At 59.8% G+C, this 18,949-nt stretch overlaps 1 long non-coding RNA gene across 1 annotated transcript; it reads right to left on the bottom strand.

Moving 5' to 3' along the window:
* Positions 1-4,717: 4,717 nt before the first annotated feature.
* LOC143683137 (uncharacterized) lies at positions 4,718-5,175 on the bottom strand. Its single transcript, XR_013175412.1, has 3 exons — positions 5,095-5,175; positions 4,891-4,979; positions 4,718-4,765 (listed from the first exon to the last, which is right to left on the bottom strand). It is a non-coding gene; the product is annotated as an uncharacterized LOC143683137 (long non-coding RNA).
* Positions 5,176-18,949: the final 13,774 nt, after the last annotated feature.

Here is an 18,949-nt window from a genome sequence, read left to right on the forward strand (position 1 = left end):
CCCAGCCTCCCAGAAGGAAGGCTCAGCGGTGTGGCCTGCTAACACGCAGACTGAGCTGTGGAGGGGCTGGGCCCTGGGCTCCGGGCCATCTTGCCTCTGCAGGCCCAGCTAGAACGGGCTTCTGTGAGTACAGAAGGAGCTGCGTGCCCATTGGCCGTCCCGGAGCACGAGGCGCCCAAGGCTGGACGACAGATTTTCCACGCTTGATCACATCGTTACTACCCAAGAGGGCAGGGAGTTGGGCCGTCCCCTTTCATGCATGAAGAGAGGAGGTCCAAAGAGGTGATGTGATTTTCCCAAGGTCACCCAGCCAATGAGCGTCAAGAAGTGAGATCAGAAAAAAGTCAGACTGACGCCAAACTCCAAGGAGCCGCCACGTGAGAGGCACTTTGCCCTCTCAGGCGTCCAGAATTGCTGCATGATAAATGCATGAGTGCACAGGTGCCCCTCCCGTGCACCCTCACTGCTCCAACTCAGCCGTCCTCACCCTCCAGTCCTGTGTCCTTTCCGCGTTGGGAGCCCAGGAAGCTGTGCTGCACCAGGGTCCTCTCCAGGGTCTTGACGTGGTTCACTGACCACCATCCCGAGATGGCCTATGATATTCTGTGTCTATGCACAGTTTCATGGACAGATGGCTCAGAGCTTCCATTCAACTTCTGAATTCCAAAAACTTGACAAACTGCTGCCTCACGGAGGGTCTTAAGGACCTTCAGGCCTTATGACTTAACATTCGTCCACTCACCATCCACCACCCACGCACCAATTTATCCATCCACTCACCCATCCATCCTTCCATCCATCCATCCATAGACCCACCTACCCATCCATCCATCATCCATCCATCCATCATCCATCCATCCATCCATCCATCCATCCATAGACCCACCTACCCATCCATCCATCATCCGTCCATCCATCATCCATCCATCCATCCATCCATCCATCCATCCATAGACCCACCTACCCATCCATCCATCATCCGTCCATCCATCATCCATCCATCCTTCCATCCATCCATCCATAGACCCACCTACCCATCCATCCATCATCCGTCCATCCATCCATCCATCCATCCATCCATCCATAGACCCACCTACCCATCCATCCATCATCCGTCCATCCATCCATCACCCATCCATCCTTCCATCCATCCATCCATAGACCCACCTACCCATCCATCCATCATCCGTCCATCCATCATCCATCATCCATCCATCCTTCCATCCATCCATAGACCCACCTACACATCCATCCATCATCCGTCCATCCATCCATCCATAGACCCACCTACCCATCCATCCATCATCCGTCCATCCATCATCCATCCATCCATCCATCCATCCATCCATAGACCCACCTACCCATCCATCCATCATCCGTCCATCCATCATCCATCCATCCATCCATCCATCCATCCATAGACCCACCTACCCATCCATCTATCATCCATCCATCCATCATCCATCCATCCATCCGTCCATCCCTCCATCTACCTATTCAGTCAGTCAGCCAGTCAATACATGTATTAACACATATCCCTTGATGTGGTTATTCATCTAGCTCTCTATTAATGCATTCATCATTTCATTCATTAACTTATTTGCTGTTTGTTTTTTTAAACTTTTTTTATTGTATAATATAACACATACACAAAGCAAAGTGAAAAAAAAAAGCAATAGTTTTCAAAGCACTCTTCAACAAGTAGTTACAGGACGGATCCTAGAATTTGTCATGGGCTAACATATCATCCTCTCAGATTTTTCCTTCTAGCTGCTCCAGAATATAGGAGGCTAGAGGGAATAAATATTTTTTTATCGTCACTATCAATTTTTTTCTTTTCTGTGTAAAATGGCGTATATACAAAAAAGCAATAAATTTCAAAGCACAGCACATCAATTAGTTGTAGAACAGATTTCAGAGTTTGGTATGAGTTACAATTCCACAATTTCAGGTTTTTACTTCCAGCTGCTCTAAGACACAGGAGATTAAAAGAAATATCAGTTTAATGATACCGCATTCATATTCATTTGTAAACCCTACCTTCTCTGTATAACTCAACCATCTCCTTTGACCTTTCTATTCCTCTCTTTGAGGGTATTTCGGCTATGCCCATTCTAACTTTTTCATGTTGGAAGGGGCTTTCACTAATATGTGGTAGGGAGATGCAACTAGCTGATGTTCTGGAGAGGCTGGGCCCTCTAGGTTTCAGGACTTTTCTGGTCCACAGACCCATCTGGAGGTTGGAGGTTTCTGGAAAGTTACCCAGGTGCATGGAACCTTTGTAGAATCTTGTACGTTGCCCTAGGTGTTCTTTAGGATTCCGTGGAGTGGTTTTGGTTGGGCCTTATTTGCTCTTTGAATTCTATGTTTATCTATCACCCATCTGTCAATAACTCAAAGTACTCAGCCATGAAAGCGTCCATCCAAACAGCATCCATCCCACAGTGGGTTTATCATCCACTCGTTCATTCACTCTACCATCTCTCCACCATCCATCTATCCACTTATCCATGGATTTCTTTATTCATTCACGCATCATCTATGAATTCAGTCGTTCATCGTTTCATTCATTGATTCATCTATTATTTCACTTATCTGTATCTTCATTCATTTCATCCATCTATTAAACAATCTCTTCCTCCATCCACCCATCCATCAATCCATCACTCATCCTGCAGCCATTACATCCTCCATCCACCTATTCTGTTCCCTGTGCTGGAATCCAGAGATGAATCACGTGCTTTGCATAATTGAAACCTGCTGCCCTGCCCTTGGGACGCTCACAGTCAAGTGACAGTCACAACCCAGGACAGACAGTTCTCACTGGGGTGGGAAACAGTAAGCGGCAAGGGGGATCCCGGCAGGTGCCTCACAGGTGGGGCCAGGTCCAGGCGGAGATTGAGGGAAGGCTCCGTGGAGGAAGTGGCGTCTAACCCGGGATGGTGACGACAGAAAAACAGTGGATGCGTTCCCAGAGGGTGACGCACAGAGCACCTGAGCCTTGGGGAAGCTCTGCTGCAAAAGTGGCTAAACCGTGTGATCCTCGGATTCCCCATGTCCCGCCACATCCCCCACATCACTCCTGGCCACATCCCAGAGAACCCGTGTCCTTCCGAGCCCTGTCTGGGGAGTGCTTGCCTGACCCAAAGTCCTCGTTTCCACAAACAAGAAGACAAAAGTCGACCAAATGGTCTCTGCCGGCAGGAAGCCTCCCACCTGGGGGTGAGATGTGCACCCGTAAGAATCTGTTGAAGGACTGTCATTGCCGAAGACGATGCTCAGAGATCCAGGGGTCCCCGGGCCTGTAAGCTGCCCCGCCCGCCCCGGGGCCCCTGCGCCGCTCGCTGTCGCTCAGCCGGGTCTCGGCTTTGCAGCCCGGGACGGGGCAGGCGGTGAGCGGGGGCGGAGGCTGCGGGCTCGGGCCCCAGAGCCCTGCAGCCGGGCTGGGCCTGGGAACCGCCCGAGGAGCGCCGCCGTGCTGCGGCCCGGCCTGACGGGGCACGAAGTGGAAATTCCCTGTAATGTCGCTAATTAAATGAGTCCTCCCCTCGGTCTCGGCCTTTTACTGCGGCCTCCCACTCTCCCTTACTCAGCGCCCAAAGCGCCTCCAGAAACCTCATGAAGGAGTCGGACTGGTTTGGGGAGGGCAGGGCGGCCGCTTCCCCTTGCAGCCGCCCCCTGCCCAGCACGGCGGCAGGGAGCACGGGGAGCAGATGCCGCCTGCATGAGGGCAGCCCCTCCCGGCCTGGCTTGTGCAATCCCGGCCTCTGCTCCGGGGCCTGCCACGGGGTGACGGATGTGCTTATCTGATGGGGCCACGAGCCTCCCAGAGCCCAGCGCCTGTGGGTTTTCCTTATCAGCTCCAGTTTCTTCCCACTGGGCAACTGTGCCTGCTCTTCCTGCCCAGCATGCACTCGTCCCGTCTCGCCCACACCTCTGTGTGCCCAGCCCTGTGCTGCGACAGAGACAAACACGCCAAAGGCTGGTTCCAAGGAATTCGCTGTCCTGGAGGAGGGCGGATATATAAAAAGATAAGCATCACCCCAGTGTGGATTCATCTCAAAGTCACCGTGTGAGGAGGAGATGCAACAAGGAATAAATCGTCTGTGACTCTACCGATAGGAAATTCTAGAGAACGCAAACTAACCTACCCAGCAGAAAGCAGATCCGTGGTTGTCTGGGGTCGGGGTGGGGAAGTTGGGGCCTGGGGTGGATAACAAAAGCACCCAAGGAAATTTGGGGGCCTGTGAATGTCCCTACCTCAGTGGCAGCAGTGGCGGCACGACGGCTCACACGTGTCAAAGCTCACCGACATGTTCCCTTGGAGTGTGTGCCCTTTATTACACAGTAACAAACTCAATAAAGCAGCGAACAGAAAGAAGAAGAAAGAGAGGTAACTGTGAGACTGTGTGATGAGGGAACCCCAGGAAGGTTCTGGAAGGATTGGGAGGGCAGTCGGGGAGGGCTTCTTGGAGGAGAGGACTGTTGAGCAAAGCTTTGAAGAAGAGAACGAGTTACTCGAGGAAAGAAAGGAGGTGCTCTTAGTTCCCGGTGGCCCGAGTTCAAATGCTGGCTTCCTAGCATGTGGCCGTTGGGCCTCAGGCAGGAGGCGGTCCTGAAACTCAGCTCCCTCCTTGGTGAAAGGGCCCCCCAGCGGGTGGAGGGCAGGCTTGAGGTCCAAACTCTGCAAAGCCCTTGGCCTGCTGTCCAGTGGTCACTCCTCTTTCGTCACCGCCCTTATTCACAGGAACAGCATCTGCAAGGCCTGGAGGGATGGCGAGGAGGGTCCTACGCCAGGAGCTGAGACAGGGCTGAGGACCCACGGGGGTGGGGGTGGGGAGGCTCAGGACCCGTTGGGGGGGTCGGGCTAGAAGCAGGGGGATTCCTCACCAGGCCTCTCAGCAAGGTCACTCTCTGTGATTTAAAACATTTCACGGGGGGGAAACTGAGGCTTGAGCAGGAAGGAATGCACCAAGGTCCTGGAAAATCACAGAGGTAGACAGTAAGTGCCTTTCATTCCCCAACCCCCTCTGGGACCCTCCTGACGCGTGTCACCTGAGTCTTCTTGCAGCCCTCCAGTGATGGGGAACTCACCACCTCAGCTCTTGCATAGCTCTTCCTTTGGGTCCCTGATCACACACCAGCCGCCACCTGGCCAGAGTGGGGTGGGGGAGGGGGAGGAGCAGGGGCTGAGACAGAGATGCACGAGGCCCTGGGACACGCTCTTTCCTTCTCCAGCTTCGCTTTCCCTCTGTAAAGGTATTCCTGGCTCCAGGGGCCTCCAGCCCCACAGAGCAGATGTGCCCAGCCGAGGGCCCGGGGCAGCCGGGAGGGGGCGAGGGGGGCCTGGCAGGCCCGACCACCCGTGGGCTTCTGGGCAAGGGTCACCCTCAGGGCGGCGGGCTGCACCCCATCTGGGGAGAAGGGCAGGAGCCCCAGGGTGCAGGCGGCTTAATAACAGGTTCCAGGACCCTGGGGGTTGAACCAGGAGAGAAGTTCAAACACAAACGGGGCAGCCCACGTTCCGTCTGCAGCTCTGAAATCCAAGCGTTCCCACAGCCAGCGGGCGCGGCCCCAGCCCTGAACCTACCCACCCTGGGCGACCCCCACATCACCCCCATGTGCCAAGCTTCCACCAGCATTCTGGGACCTGCGCCCTGCCCTGGCCCCTGCCCCCAACCGACCCTGCCTTCTACCCCTCCCTTCACCCACTCGCTGCCACAGGCTCCCCCAGGCTCCTCAATCCTGCCGCGCCAGGCCTGCCTCAGGGCCTTTGCACGGCTCCCCTCCCTGAGCAGCCCTCCCTGACTCCACCCCATGGCCCACCCTCTCACCCAGCCTGCCAGGTGCCCCCCACCCTGGCCTTCGAGATGGTGTCCATGTCTCCCGGGCCGTGGAGCCCAGGCTCAGCACTGGGTCCAGCATCACCAAGCCCAGGCCGAGCACAGCTGCTAGGGTGGGTCAAATGGACAGCGAAGCGGGGGTGGTGATTCTGCACCTCGGCACAGGTTTCTCACCTCCCCACGGAGGGGGTTGCTGCACAGACCTGCACGCCATCCATCCCCCCTGGGAGTGGAATGGCACCCCCGCCCCACTGCCCTCCACCCCAGCCCTCAGTATCCCGACTCCTCAACTTTCCCTCCTTTCACTGGGTTCCAGCTGGCACCCCGCCAGCTCCTCTCCCCGCCGCCTGCCCTCCTGCCCTGGGCACCAGACTCGTAAAGGCTGGGCCTGGGCCTGGAGCCGGCTGGCTGGGTGCTATGCAAGTGCCCCCCGCCTGCACCCAGACACCTGTGTACTGAGTGTCATTACCCCTGCCAGGCAGGTCCCGGCTCGCTCCAGCCACCCAGGCTGAGCATGACACTGGGGGGAGCACGGGGACACCTCAGCACCTCAGCCCCAAAACTCTGCCCTGGGTCTGGATCCCCAAAAGCAGTCCCCCACCCTTCCCATGGACTCCAGCTCTCAGGCCGCATCTCAGCCAAGCGGGACACAGAAGGAGAAACGCCACTGAGCACCAACTGTATACCCACTCATATACAGCACCAACTGTATACCCACTCAGAGCCAAGCGCTGGCTGCTATCACCCCCACTGCCAGGCCCGACCTTGCCCCCCTCCTCTTCTGTCCCCACTGGACACGAGCACTCCGGAGCAGCTCCACATGACGGGCTCTGAGCTGAACACTCCCATGTGTGGATTCGTGTGTGCTCGCGGCAACCCTGTGACCGGTGACATAATCATGCCGCTTCACGGACAAGGCCTGCGGAGGCAAAGCAACTCGCTGTAAGGCCACAGGTGATCAACTGCCGGTCAGCAGCTAACCCGGGGGTCAGTCTCCAGGTCCGTGTCCTTAACTGCCCGCTTTTTACTGTCCTTAACTTCCTCAGTCCCTCAAGGGGGGGACCTCTGTCCCTGCTACATTCCCGGCCCTCAGGCCGGTGCCCAGCACATAGTAGGTGTTCAAAAATTATGGAGTGTATGAATGAATGAATGAGTGAACTCATCGGTTCCTTTCCAAGAGGAGCATGGCTCAGAGGTGGAGTGGCCTGCTCCAAATCACACAATGAGGCAGGAGCAGGCTGGCGTCTGCGCCGCAGGTGTCTCCTGGTAATCCGGGTGGGGAGTTCCTGCCCCTGCCCTCGGGCCCTCCCCCGTCCGCCTCACCCTCTGGACTGTGGCCCACGGGGCGGATGTGGGCCTGTCCTGGTCTCTAGGGTCAATCCCAGCTCCCCTCCCGGCTCTAAGGCTGCCTGGTACCGCGGCCCTAACAGGGCGCCCACCACCTCCCACCTCTCCTGCCCTCCAAGCAACGCACCATTTCCCAAACACGCTCCACTCTTGCTCTTACCTCAGGGCCTCCCCAGGAGGAGCATGCACTCTTCCTGCACTCTGTCCCAACCCCAGTTTAGAGGGCCTCCTCTGCCAGGAAGCCATCCAGACTGCCCCTCAGCTCACAACTCTTGAGGCTGCAGGGGTCTCCCCAGGGCCCCTGTTCCACCGTCCCCCACCATCTCCTCCTCAGCCGTGTTCTCCCTCCCCTCTCCTTTGGGGAAACTGGACTGAACTGGAGGGCCGCCCCCCTCGGTTCTCAGCCCCACCCTTCCACTGACCTGAGTGAACTGGGTCTGGGCTTTCGTTGGCGCATCTGTCAAAGGGGTAAGAAAATGGAGTGCCGTGGTAAGCAAGGCCTGCTGTCCCCCACGTCAGGGCACCCCAACAACTGCTCACATCTGCCTAGTGGCTTCCCCTGACCCCTTGTGACGTGACCCTCATCTCTCCAGCCGCCTCTCAGGCCACTTCCCCTCCCTCACTCCTCTAGCTACCCACGTCCACTCACCTCCTTGCATTTCCTGGACTATTCCAGGGCCATTCCGGCCCCAGGGCCTTTGCACTTGTTATTGCCCCCTGGAAAGCTCCCCAGAACCAGTTGGTTCTCCACCCCAGGGCCTGTTCCGCCTCACTCCGAGAGGCTCTCTTGGACCCCCCCGCCTCCCAAACACCCCCGTTGGTTTCCTTCTCACTGGTTAGACTCACCTTGTCTGCTCACAGTGTGCTTGCTGGTCATCGTGCTGCACCAGAGCGCAAGCAGAGACCCGGCGCGCACCTGAGGTCGGGCACCCAGTAGGTGTTGCGATGAAGGGATGAGCAACAAAGCGCTGCCTGCCCCTGCCCGTCCAGCTCAAGGGCCGGGAACCAGGAGGCCCCCTCCCGTGGCAGTGCACGCCCTCCGAGCCCAAGCCTCTCTGGTTCCCAGCCCCATAAAACCCGCCGTCCTCCTTCACCCGGGGTGGTCGATGTGGGGCCCAGGGGCCAACCCCAAAGTGGCTTCAGAGGTCCGGACCCAACGTCGGGGTGCAGGTGCCTTCCGGGTGTCGGCGCTGCTTAAAACCTTGCTCTGAGGTCAGAACACCAGTCACCCCGAACCTATAGGGAAACTGAGGCACAGTGGGGTGCAACCGTCAGAGGATGGGGTCACCAGGGTCCTAACCCAGGCCTGCTGACACTCGGGCCGGGGTCAGAGCACAGTCCTGGAGGCTGACAGGTACCGAGTCTTTCAGTGGGTTACAGAGCCCCTCCGTGCCTCAGTTTCCCCATCTATGACACAGACCGCCAGGCTCCTCCCTTGCTGGGTTGTTGGGAGTTGGAAAGGAGATCATCCGGGGCTGAAAGGAGCTGTTTGGTGTTCAGTTCTGCCCTTCACTAACCACACGCCTTTGGGGAACCTATGCCACCCTGAGCCTCAGTTTCCCCATCTGTCACATGGGAGTTACAATGTGTTGCTCCATGGGGTGCTGTGAGGCCAGGATGAGATTTTCAGCCCAGTGCCTCACACACTGTTACTTACTGCAGCCCTGGGCCTCGGTTTCCCCATCCCCAGAAGGCAGCTTTGACCGTGCAAGGCCTTTGCCAGGTCACTGGGGCAAAGGTGACGTCCTGGGTGGGGGAGTGCAGCAGGATCTGGAAGCTTCAGGAGGCCACAATGACTCACCCCAGGCCAGGCTGGGGGGCTGGCCTGCGGCCCCCACGTGCCCCCCTGGGCCCTGCTTTGCGCCCAAAACTGCTGTGTCATGTTCCGTCATGTGGCTCTGGGTCATTAATGCTCAAGTTCTGGGAAGCTTGGGCCGAGTTCCCGGAAGGGGTCAGCCAGTTCAGTAAACAGATTGGCGGGCGGCTCAGCACAGCCAGCTGGGGTGGCCTGCGGCATGGGGGCGGGGCCTGCAGGGGGGCTGTGGCATGGGGAGGAGCCTGTGGCATAGGGGGGTGTGACATTGGGGTGGGGCCGTGACATAGGGGGCTGCAGCATGGGGGGGCTGCAGCATGGAGGGGGGGCTGCGGCATGGGGGCGGGGCCTGTGGCATGGGAGGGGCATCGGCATGGGGGCTGGGCTGCAGCCCAAGGGGCACAGGAGCCTCCCGGCCCTGGGCAAGGTTGACACCTTCTAGGGCAGCCTGACCCAGGCTCTGCAGGTGAGGGGGGAAACTGAGGCTCGGACAGGGCAAAGCACCTGCAGGTCACACAGCAGGTCCAGGGTTCAAACCCAGAATGCGGAACTCATCATCCAGTGCTCTGATGGACGGGCTTCTTTACCCCCAACTCCAAATCCTGACCTGGACCCTAAGGCTGGAAGAAGGAAACGTATGGAAGTTAACCTTGAAAGAAGCAGGTGGATCCTGTATAAGAAAACTGCATTTATTGAGCACCCACTGTGTGCAGGGGGCCAGTTATAAATTCACTCATTTCACAGGCTCACACAGGTAGCATGCAACTGTCTGGACATGTAGGGACAGCCATCATTTGTAAAGCAGCCTCAGGGGTCAGGCCCTGAGCCGGATGATGGGGGGGCACAGCCCGGCCCCTTGCCCACCTCCAGGAGGGCCCTGTTCCCTGGCACGGCCCCACTTACCCAAGGCAGAGGGAAAGCACCTGGGAGATTACAATCTTGTTTTCCCCTCTTCCAGCTGCATGACTTTGGGCAAGGGCCTCTGCCCCTCAGAGCCTCAGTTTACCCATCTGATTGTGAGAACCATTAGGAGGTTCTGTAGGAGCACAACTGAGTGTCATCCTAGGGCAGTGGGTACAGTGTGACCAGCTTCCTGGCTGTGTGACCTTAGGCATCTTACTTAACCTCTCTGGGCCTCCGTGTCCCCCTCTGAAAAATGGGATTAATAACAGCGCCTCCCTCATGCCATTGATAGGGGAAACAAGTAAGCTGACACCCCAGAAGCCCTCAACACAGCACCGGGTTTGTATTCTGTGGGTGCTTGCTGTGTATGACTTGTTCTTATGCTTTACCTGAGTTGGCTCCCCTGGGGTGAGGTGGAGGGGCCCCGGGGCTGGGGGAGGTCTGAAGGGGCAGCCACACTGCCCCTCTTCTGCGCTCACAGCTTTCCCAGCACAACAGTCGCTACCCCTCAGCGCTGCCTCGGGTACTGACCCGAGTGGGTTCTCTCCACGGGGCCCTCGGGCATGCGTGCCACCTGCCTAAAGCCACCCAGGGGTCCCCACCACCCATGCTCGTTGTCAGGCCTGGCCGGGCCCCAGACCCGCCTCGCTTCCGTCCTTCCTCCCTGCAGTGCCCACCATTAGCCCAGGGCCTTGGTCCCCAGTCTCACCCCTCATTCCCACCTTCCACTTCTGCACACACAGAGCCACCACCCGGCACGGCCTCCCTGCATCTCAGCTCCCCCTTCCGCACTGGAATTCAAAGCCACCTCCTCCAGGGAGCCTGCCCTGATCCTCCCCGTGAAGTGTGAGTCCTCCCTTGATGCTCTCTCTCTCTCTCCAAACCTCACCCCTTTCTGTCATTACACATCAGCTATTTTTGCACGTCACCTCAGATTCTGGCTGCTGCAAGATGGAAAATGTGGACAAGGGAGCTCTAGGGAAAAAATTTTTATGGCTCCTAAAATACTTTTAAAAACTGGCCAAGTCAAAATTAATAAATCTTTAATTAATCTACTCGACCGTCACGATTCAGTATTAAATGTCTAATTCAGTATTTATGAAAATTCTCATGTTGTTTGAAAACAATCTGCCAGTGAGAATGTTTCTCACTGGGCAAACGCTCCCTGGTGTGTGGGGAACTGCCAGGAGCCACAGCCAGTGGGGACTCAGTGCGCTGCTTGTGGCCAAACAATCTCGGAAGTGAAATTATTAATATTATTAAAATCCCTTTGCGACTTCTCCAGCCCTGCTTTCAGCCCGGCCTGACCTTCCCTCCTGGCGTATTCCCCCGCTCGCCCACCTCAGGCCTCCATGACCCCTTCCCGGCTCTCTCTTGTCTTCCTCCAGCCCCCCGACTGGCCCGCCCCCCCTGGAATGCCCCCCCCTTCCTATCGGAATCAGGCCTGGTTTGGAGCTGAGTCCAGGCCCTACCTGCCCTCCTGAGGCCAGGCCCCAAAGAGCCCCTCCCGAGGCTGGCAGTCCTTGTACTGGGCAGAGGCCCGAGATCTCCTTCAGGCTCAGAATCCTCTTCTAGAAACATCTTTCACAGGATCCTTGCCCCGGTACCTGTCCTCGCCTGGAAGACACCCCAAGGGACACCTCCCAACACCCAAGCTCTTTGAAGCACAGTTTGAAAACCAGCATTCCAGGGCCAAACCCTGCAGGTGTCCTTGGCTCCTTTCTCCCTTCCCCTCCCCCTCCCCCTCCCCCTCCCTTCCCCTCTGCCTCTCCCCCTCCCCCTCTTCCCCTTCCCCCCTCTCTCATACACCACCAACTCAACCCCGCATCCCATCACCTCGGCCCCCCACAGCGCTGTCCCCCACCCCCATGCTCCCCTGTAATTGGGTCCATCCATTCAGAGTAGGGTCCCCACTGAGGGCTAGTATCTCCCCTGAGATACTCTGCAATCTCAGGGTCACAGCAGGGACAGGGGTGTTGCTGACCGCCCTGCCGCACACAGGAGGCCCCAGGTCAGCCCGTGTCCCTCCCAGGCTCAGAGCCCACCGAGCGCCCACCGCACCCAAACATCCACAGGGACACGACCCCTCCAGCCTTGCCTCCTGGCTCCCCAGCTCTGGCCAACTCACTCTTCTCGTCCTTCTCCAGCAGTGCCGGTTCTCTCCTACCTCAGGGCCTTTGCATCTGCTGTTCCCACCATCAGAGCCCGTCCCTCAGGCCTCGGTCCATAGGATACAGCAGCCCCATTCCTGCTTTGCTGTCACCTTCTGACACGCTCCTTTGTTTCCTAGTTTAGTGTATCCTGGCGGTCTCCCTTGGCGAGAACATATGCACCATGAAAGGAAGTTTGGGCTTTGCACCTTGTTGTCTTCCCAGGGCTTGGCACATAGTAGGTGCTCAGTAAATACTCACTGGGTAGGTGGCAGTCCACCAGGCTCGAGGGGTCAGTTCTGGGATGGCAGAAGCTTAGCAGCCCGAGGGCCCCAGGGCGGCGACTGGAGCCCCTGGAACGGGCGCGTAAGGCTTGGAGTGTCTGCCTGAGGCTCGCCCAGGGCAGTGGGAGACCCTGAGGGTCAGCGAGCAGGGACGGCGGGGTGGCTAGGGCGGTGGGGAGTGGCAGACCCCAGCTGGACGGGTCCTAGCACCCCCAGCACTGGAGAGCAGGCCCCTCGGCCCTTGGGGCTCCCGGGGTGGACCCCACCCTCCGGAGCTCTGCACACCATACAGGGGGATGGGGCCAGGGCAAAGCGACGCCTGGACCCCTGCGCTGGAGCTCTGGAAACGGAGGTGGACGCCTGGGGACCGGGAAATGCCTCACGAATGGCTCCGTGGGGCAGCGGGGCCTGCCCAAGGAACACCCGGGCAAGGTCGGTCAGGTCAGCGCCCGCCTCCCAACGTGGAAAAGGACCCTGAAAATAAGTGGATTTTCTCTTTCAGTGCACGGTCACCCCACGCGGTCCTCAGGGCACGGCGAGCGTGGAGAGGGCGGACGCAGTGACACGCGCTCACACCTGGCGCATCAGCCCGACGCCACAGCCTCCCCGGAGCCGCCCCGGGGTCCTTCCTGCCAAGTCGCCCGGTCCCCGCCCCAGATGGCCCACGGAAGGTGAGACGTGGCCGCAGCCCACCAGCGAGGCGGCCTCGGCCCGGGGAAGTTGGTGCGCCCCGGGGCCGTCTGCGCAGATGGCCGAGAGGGAGAGTGTGGCCGCCGCGGCAGGGTGAACAGGTCTGTGGGCAGGGGCAGCCCTTCTAGAACCTTCCGGACCACAGCCGGCCAGCAGGGCCATGTGTCCGCGAACTCGCATTTTGTTTGTTTGTCTTTAATTTGAGTCTTTGGCGGGCATTTAAAAAGCAGGACTTTATATAACCTCAGATTTCCGGCTTCTCCTGGTAAGATGGGGCCGCGCACCCGTGCAGAGGAGCCACCCCGGGCAGGGTGGCCCCCCCAGCTCTCTGCACCCCTCCTCATCCTGCGCCGCCTGCCCCTGAGGGTGTCTGGGCTTTGGGCCCCGCCCCGGGACGGCGCTGGGGAACAGGGCCAGGGAGCGCCACTGATTCGTCCGAGGCCGCAGAGCAGCGCTGCAGGGAGCTGACACCCCGGAAGCCCCAGGGACCGTCCTTGGGCCGGAGCTGCTGGGCCTGACCCCAGGCCCCTGCAGTGCCCCGGGAAGGCCCCGTCCTGTTTAGGTTTTGTGGTCTCGTGAGTAACTGAGTGGAAAAAAACAAGCTTGAAAAGATAACAATTACAACGAAATTAAATCAAATCAGGCCCGTGACTCATTTATGGAGCCGTAAAAGCAGAAAACAAAAACAAGCTGGTTCTGGAGAAGTGGGGCCAGGATGAGGAGAGGCTGGAGAAGGAAAACAGTGACTGGGACTGCGTGCGAGGCCCTCCCAGCAGTGGGCAGTGACACCGGGGGCGTCTCAGGGCTTCGGAGAGGGGAGACCTGGGCGGGAGGGAGGCCCAGGGCCCTGGGTGCTGGTACAGGGCCAGCTTACCCCAACCGTGTCCCTGTGAGGCGCTGCCCTGGCATGCCGTTCCACAGATGAGGTAACTGAGGCTCAGAGTGGCCCATGGCCCAGGTCACACAGCAGGAAGTGGGAGTTCTGGGACCAGCCTGACCCCAAAACCTGTGACTGGACTCCATCTTGCCATCTGGAAAACGGGCCCCTGACTGTAAGGGAGAGGTGGGCGCTACGGAGACAAAGCGAGGAGGAAGACCAGGGCCGAGGCAGCAGGGCCTGCCGGGGGAAGGGCAGGGGCAAAGGTCCTGGGGCAGTGCCGGGTGGTCTGAGGAGCAGGAGGACGGCGTGGCTAGGCCGAGCAAACCCCACCACCTGGCACAAGAGCACATTCAAGCCCAGTTACTTGGCCAGGAAGTGGCCAGGCTGCGGGGTTGGATGGGGGTCCACGCTGACCCATGACCCAGAGAGCCTGGGTCACCTGCCGTGTTCCCAGCCAGGGGTGTTGTGATGATGCAACCCGAGCTCTGCAGGGAGTCCAGGCCCGGGCAGGGGCTGGGCTGGGACCTGGGCACTGGACCTGGGCCTCGGGCCCACCCTCACCTCAGCCTCCACCTGTGGCACTGGCCCATCCCCAGCCATGGGCAGCCTTTGAAGCAGTGTGCAGCCTCAGTTTCCCCGTCTGTCAGATAACCCACATGGGTAGTCTCCCACGGGCAGGTGGGAGTCGCCGGTGCAGAGGAAAGGACAGCCTCGGCGCTTTCCCTCTACCAGGACGAAGCTTTCTGTCAACCGCAGAGCTGAGCCCACAGCCCTGTCCCCTGCCCGCTGTCCTCCCTATGCCCCCCACAGCCACTCCCTTGCCCTCCCTCCAGCCATGGGCTTCTGGGGTCCTTGTCCTGGGGATGCCTTAACCCTGGGCAGCAGTTCCAGCCATGAGGGAAACACGAGGTAGGGTCGGGGTGTGGAGGGAGGTTCGAGGGCACGGAGTGGGGAGGGGAAGTCAGAGAAGGCCGCTCTGCGGGGGCATCGGAGCCGGAAGCTGAAGGAACCGGAGGGCGCTAAGGGGAGTCCTGGCAATATATGGGGGCAGGTCCCAGGCAGCAAATAGCACCTGCGAAAGCCCTAAGGGGGTCACTGGCGGGGGGGCTTAAGGGGTAAGTGAGGGGCAAGTGGTGGAGACGAGGTCATCCCAGAGGCGGGGGCCTTGCTGTGGGGGAAGGGGAGGAGCCACACAGGGCCTGTGGGTCATGGCGGGGTGCCCCGAAGGGACCCTGCTGGAATGAATTCTGGAACTTGCCCTAACTGGGGTGCAGCAGGCAGCAGCCAGGCCATCAGAGCAAAGGTGCCTCTGCTCTCAGCAGCCCCTGGGGCTCCCCAGTCAGCGCTGTGGTTGGAGAGGCCAGAGGTTCCTGAGTCTCCCTATGTCACCTCCTCCAGGAAGCCAGAAGGATTGTCTCGGTGACTCTGGGATGAATAAGAAAGAACTGGGGGCAAATAGCAGCTCCCCAAAGCCAGCAGGAAGGGAGACTGGCGGGAGCCTGAGAGGGAAATTGGGGTGTCGGGACTCGGTGGAGGCCTCGGGCAGCCAGGTTCGTCCAGACTTCAGGCCTGGTGGGGAGAGAGTGAGACCCTGAGCGCTGCCCCGGCCCCCAGCCCCCCAGCCCAGCCTGGCCCGACTCACCCAGCGCTTCCAGGGCCCCTGCCCATGGGCTGGCCGTGACTGTACTTCCCAAAGTGTCCTTGCCAAGACCGGGGTGGGGTCAGGATGGAAGCTGAGACCCACAGCAGTGTGACTGTTCAAGGGTTTTCCAGTGGCTGTTTAGTAAGCACCTACTGTTTGCTGGGCCACCACCCCAAGGTCTCCAGCCAGGGGGTGGGAGGGCAAAATTCAAACTCAGGGTCTCTCTGGACCCTCCAACGGACTCTCACTCTGAGACTCAAGTTGTCCATTGGGCCTCCATGCAACAGTGGGGGGTACAAGACTGGGGGCCCAAGGGTGGGGGGCGTAGGTGGACCCACAAGCTACGTGCTAAGTCTCGCAGCCTAATCCATGAAAACTGAGCTTGATCTGCCGGCGGGCTGAACCAGCCCTCAGGCCAAAGCTTGCCGACCCCTGGGTTCCCGGATGCGAGGCCGTGCGCTTAGCACATAGTAGGGGCTCAGTAACGTGTGGTGAGTGGGCAAGGGCAATGATGCCCGCCCTGAGACTCACTTCCTCCCCCGCCACCACTAGTTATTTCTGGAGCGCTTCCCGCTCTGCCCGGGGCTTCCGGAAGCCAGCTCGGCCATCAGGTCACCCCTGCCCACAACCCTACCAGCCACGGCCCCTTCACAGCACCCGCGGCTACACACCCAAAGCCAGCGGGCTGGGACCGGCAAAGCCAGGACTTGAACCGGCACAGGCTTGGAGAGCTCCCAACTGCCCGGGGTCCCTGACGTGGCCCCTGAGGCTGTGACCCACGCTGGGCAGGCTGCAGGATCCACCCCAGACCCTCAGCTCAATCCCGATGTCCCCCTACCCCAAACAGGCCCCACGCCAGCCCCCAAGCCAGACTCTGCTGCCTGCACCCCCTCCTAGCAAATGGTCAGATGGACAAGAGAGGCTGAGAGAGACAGACAGACACAGGGATGCAGGGAGACAGACTGACAGAGACACACAGAGAGGGAGCTAGAGAGGGGCCGCCCCTGTCCCCTCCCCTCACCCACGCTTGCCCCCCACCCGCCGCCCTGGGGACAGGAGACTGGCCCCCGCACCAACCAGCTGTGTGACATCAGACACACATTAGACTCCCTCTCTGGGCCTCAGTCTCCCCACCTGTGAAATGTGGGTGCTGGGGACACAGCTGTACTTGGCTGATTGAGGACAGGAAGCCTGGAGCAGCTCGAGGGCACCTGCCAGGGCTGGGGTCCCGGGGGCCTCAAACAGGCCCCTGTAAACTGGGGGACCCCAATCCAGAGACCAGAGGGCCAGCGGAGGCCGGGAAGCCCATCAGCCAGACTTCCTGGGTGCCGGCTCACCGCAGGGCCCTTTCATCAATTTTATTGCATCAAATCCCCTCAGCAATCCCAGGAGCGGGGTGCTGTTCTTATCCCCATTTTCCAGGTGAGTGCATCGAGGCTCAGAGAGGTGGAGTGATTCGTGCAAAGTTACCCAGCTTGACAGGACAGAGCTGGGTTTCAAACGGAGCCTGAAACCCTGGGGACTTCTACGGGGTTAATACTGCAGGTGGCGTCCTCTGAGTGCCAGGTCGGGGCAGGGGCAGAGGATAGGGCTCGAGCCAGAGGCCTTGCCGCCCACAGGTTAGGGACTGGGAACCTGGCTGCCGGCTCCCACCACCTCGCATCCCCAGACAGACTTGTGGGAGAACCTGGGCCTGAGTCTGAGATGCCCTGGCCAGGCAGCGGCCCAGAGCCCGCAGGCCACAAAGCTGCCCAGCCCCGGTAGCTGCCCACCTACCCGCGGGAGGTGTGGGACCACCCAGCCGGGCCTCGCTCCCATCTGGGGTTCTCTGGAGGTGGGTCCAGACGCCCACCCAGGAGCCTCCAGACCCGGCTCCCTCTCCCGGCCCAGCTCAGACCAGCTGTGGGGCCTCAGTGGCCCTTTTCTGCCAACACTCAGGGAGTGGTTCATTCAGTCACTCAACAAATGTTCATTGAGCACCTACTAAGTGCCAGGCACTGTGCTGGGCACAGAGGACACACCACAGAACAAAACAGACGAAAATCCCTGCCTCGTGACAAATGAGCAAAGTTAGCATGCTTCAGACAGCACTGAACCCTGCAGGGGGGCAAGAGGCAGGGGAGGTGTGCATGGAGCCTGGGGGCACACAATTCAAATAGGGGTCAGGAAAGGCTTCACACAGACCGGAGGGAGGTGAGGGAAGGAGCTGTGCAGATGGCTGGGGCAGGGGAAGAATTCCAGGCAGCGGGAACAGCCTCTGTGAAGGCCTGAGGCAGCAGGAGCTTGTGCTGTTTCAGGAACACACAAGAGGCCAGTGTGGCTAGAAGGTGAGTGAGGAGTTGAGGGTGGAAGAGGTCAGGGGTCAGATGGTACAGGGCTTCGGGGGCCGAGGGAGGTTCTTTAGGATTTGTTCTCAGAGCAGTGAGGATCCTATAGAGGGGTCCACAGGGGACAAGGGGGGCTGACCCAGAGTTTTAAAGCATCCCACTGGCTGCGGGCAGAGGAAGGGGACCAGGGGTGAGGCTTGTGGAACATTCTAGAAGAATGTTGAGGGTGGCATAGGCGGCAGGGGGTGGGCTTGAGTCAGTATCTGTCCATAGGAGCTGCTGGCAGGACCCGAAGGGGGCGGGGCGGGGGTGGAGCGAGGCCCCCGTTGCCCTTGGGCTAAGGGCTGATGTTGTCCGGCCGCAGCCGGGACCCCCGCTCCACCCCGGGCCGCGCAGCCTGCGGCAGGGGGCTGAAAACAGGCCTGGAATGTCAGACTCGGCGACAGGGGTGGGACCCGCCGGGGGCCACAGCCCTGCCCACAAGTGGAATCTCAGGACCCGTCGTGCAAATGGGCAGTGACCGCGGCCAGACCACAGTGGGAGGAGGCCGCGCACCCGTGGCCCCCCACCCCCACCCCAGCTACGCATGCCCATGGTGCCGGCCTCACCACCACGCCTGCGCTGCCAGGCCCGCCTCAGCCCCATCTAGTAAAGACGCATTCATGCATTCATTCATCCATTCATTCGTTCGTTCATCTGCAAGCTTTTGCTGGGCACCTACTCCGCAGCCCGTGCAGAGCATGGGGTGGACAGACGAGAGCTCCCTGCCCAGTGGAGGGAGGCAGGAGAGATGCGCAGGCTGATTTCACGGATAAGCCATAGCTCCCAGGGATGTACCGAAGGCGACAGGGACAGGGAGGTGAGAGAGGTCCTCTCGGGGGGCTCCGGAGCTGGGGCCCTCAGGCTGAGAAGGAGTCAGTGGGGCGCTGGGGGCAGGGTAGGCTCAGGTCCAGAGGAAAGAGCTGTGCAAAGGCCCAGGGGCCGCAGCGTGCTCGGAGGTTTTCGGCACAGCCGGGCGGCGCATGGCTGCAGCTGAATGGACGCGCTGGGGGAAGGCGGCTGCCCTCCCC

The sequence above is a fragment of the Tamandua tetradactyla genome, chromosome 1 (assembly GCF_023851605.1).
Source record: "Tamandua tetradactyla isolate mTamTet1 chromosome 1, mTamTet1.pri, whole genome shotgun sequence".
Lineage (NCBI taxonomy): Eukaryota > Metazoa > Chordata > Mammalia > Pilosa > Myrmecophagidae > Tamandua > Tamandua tetradactyla.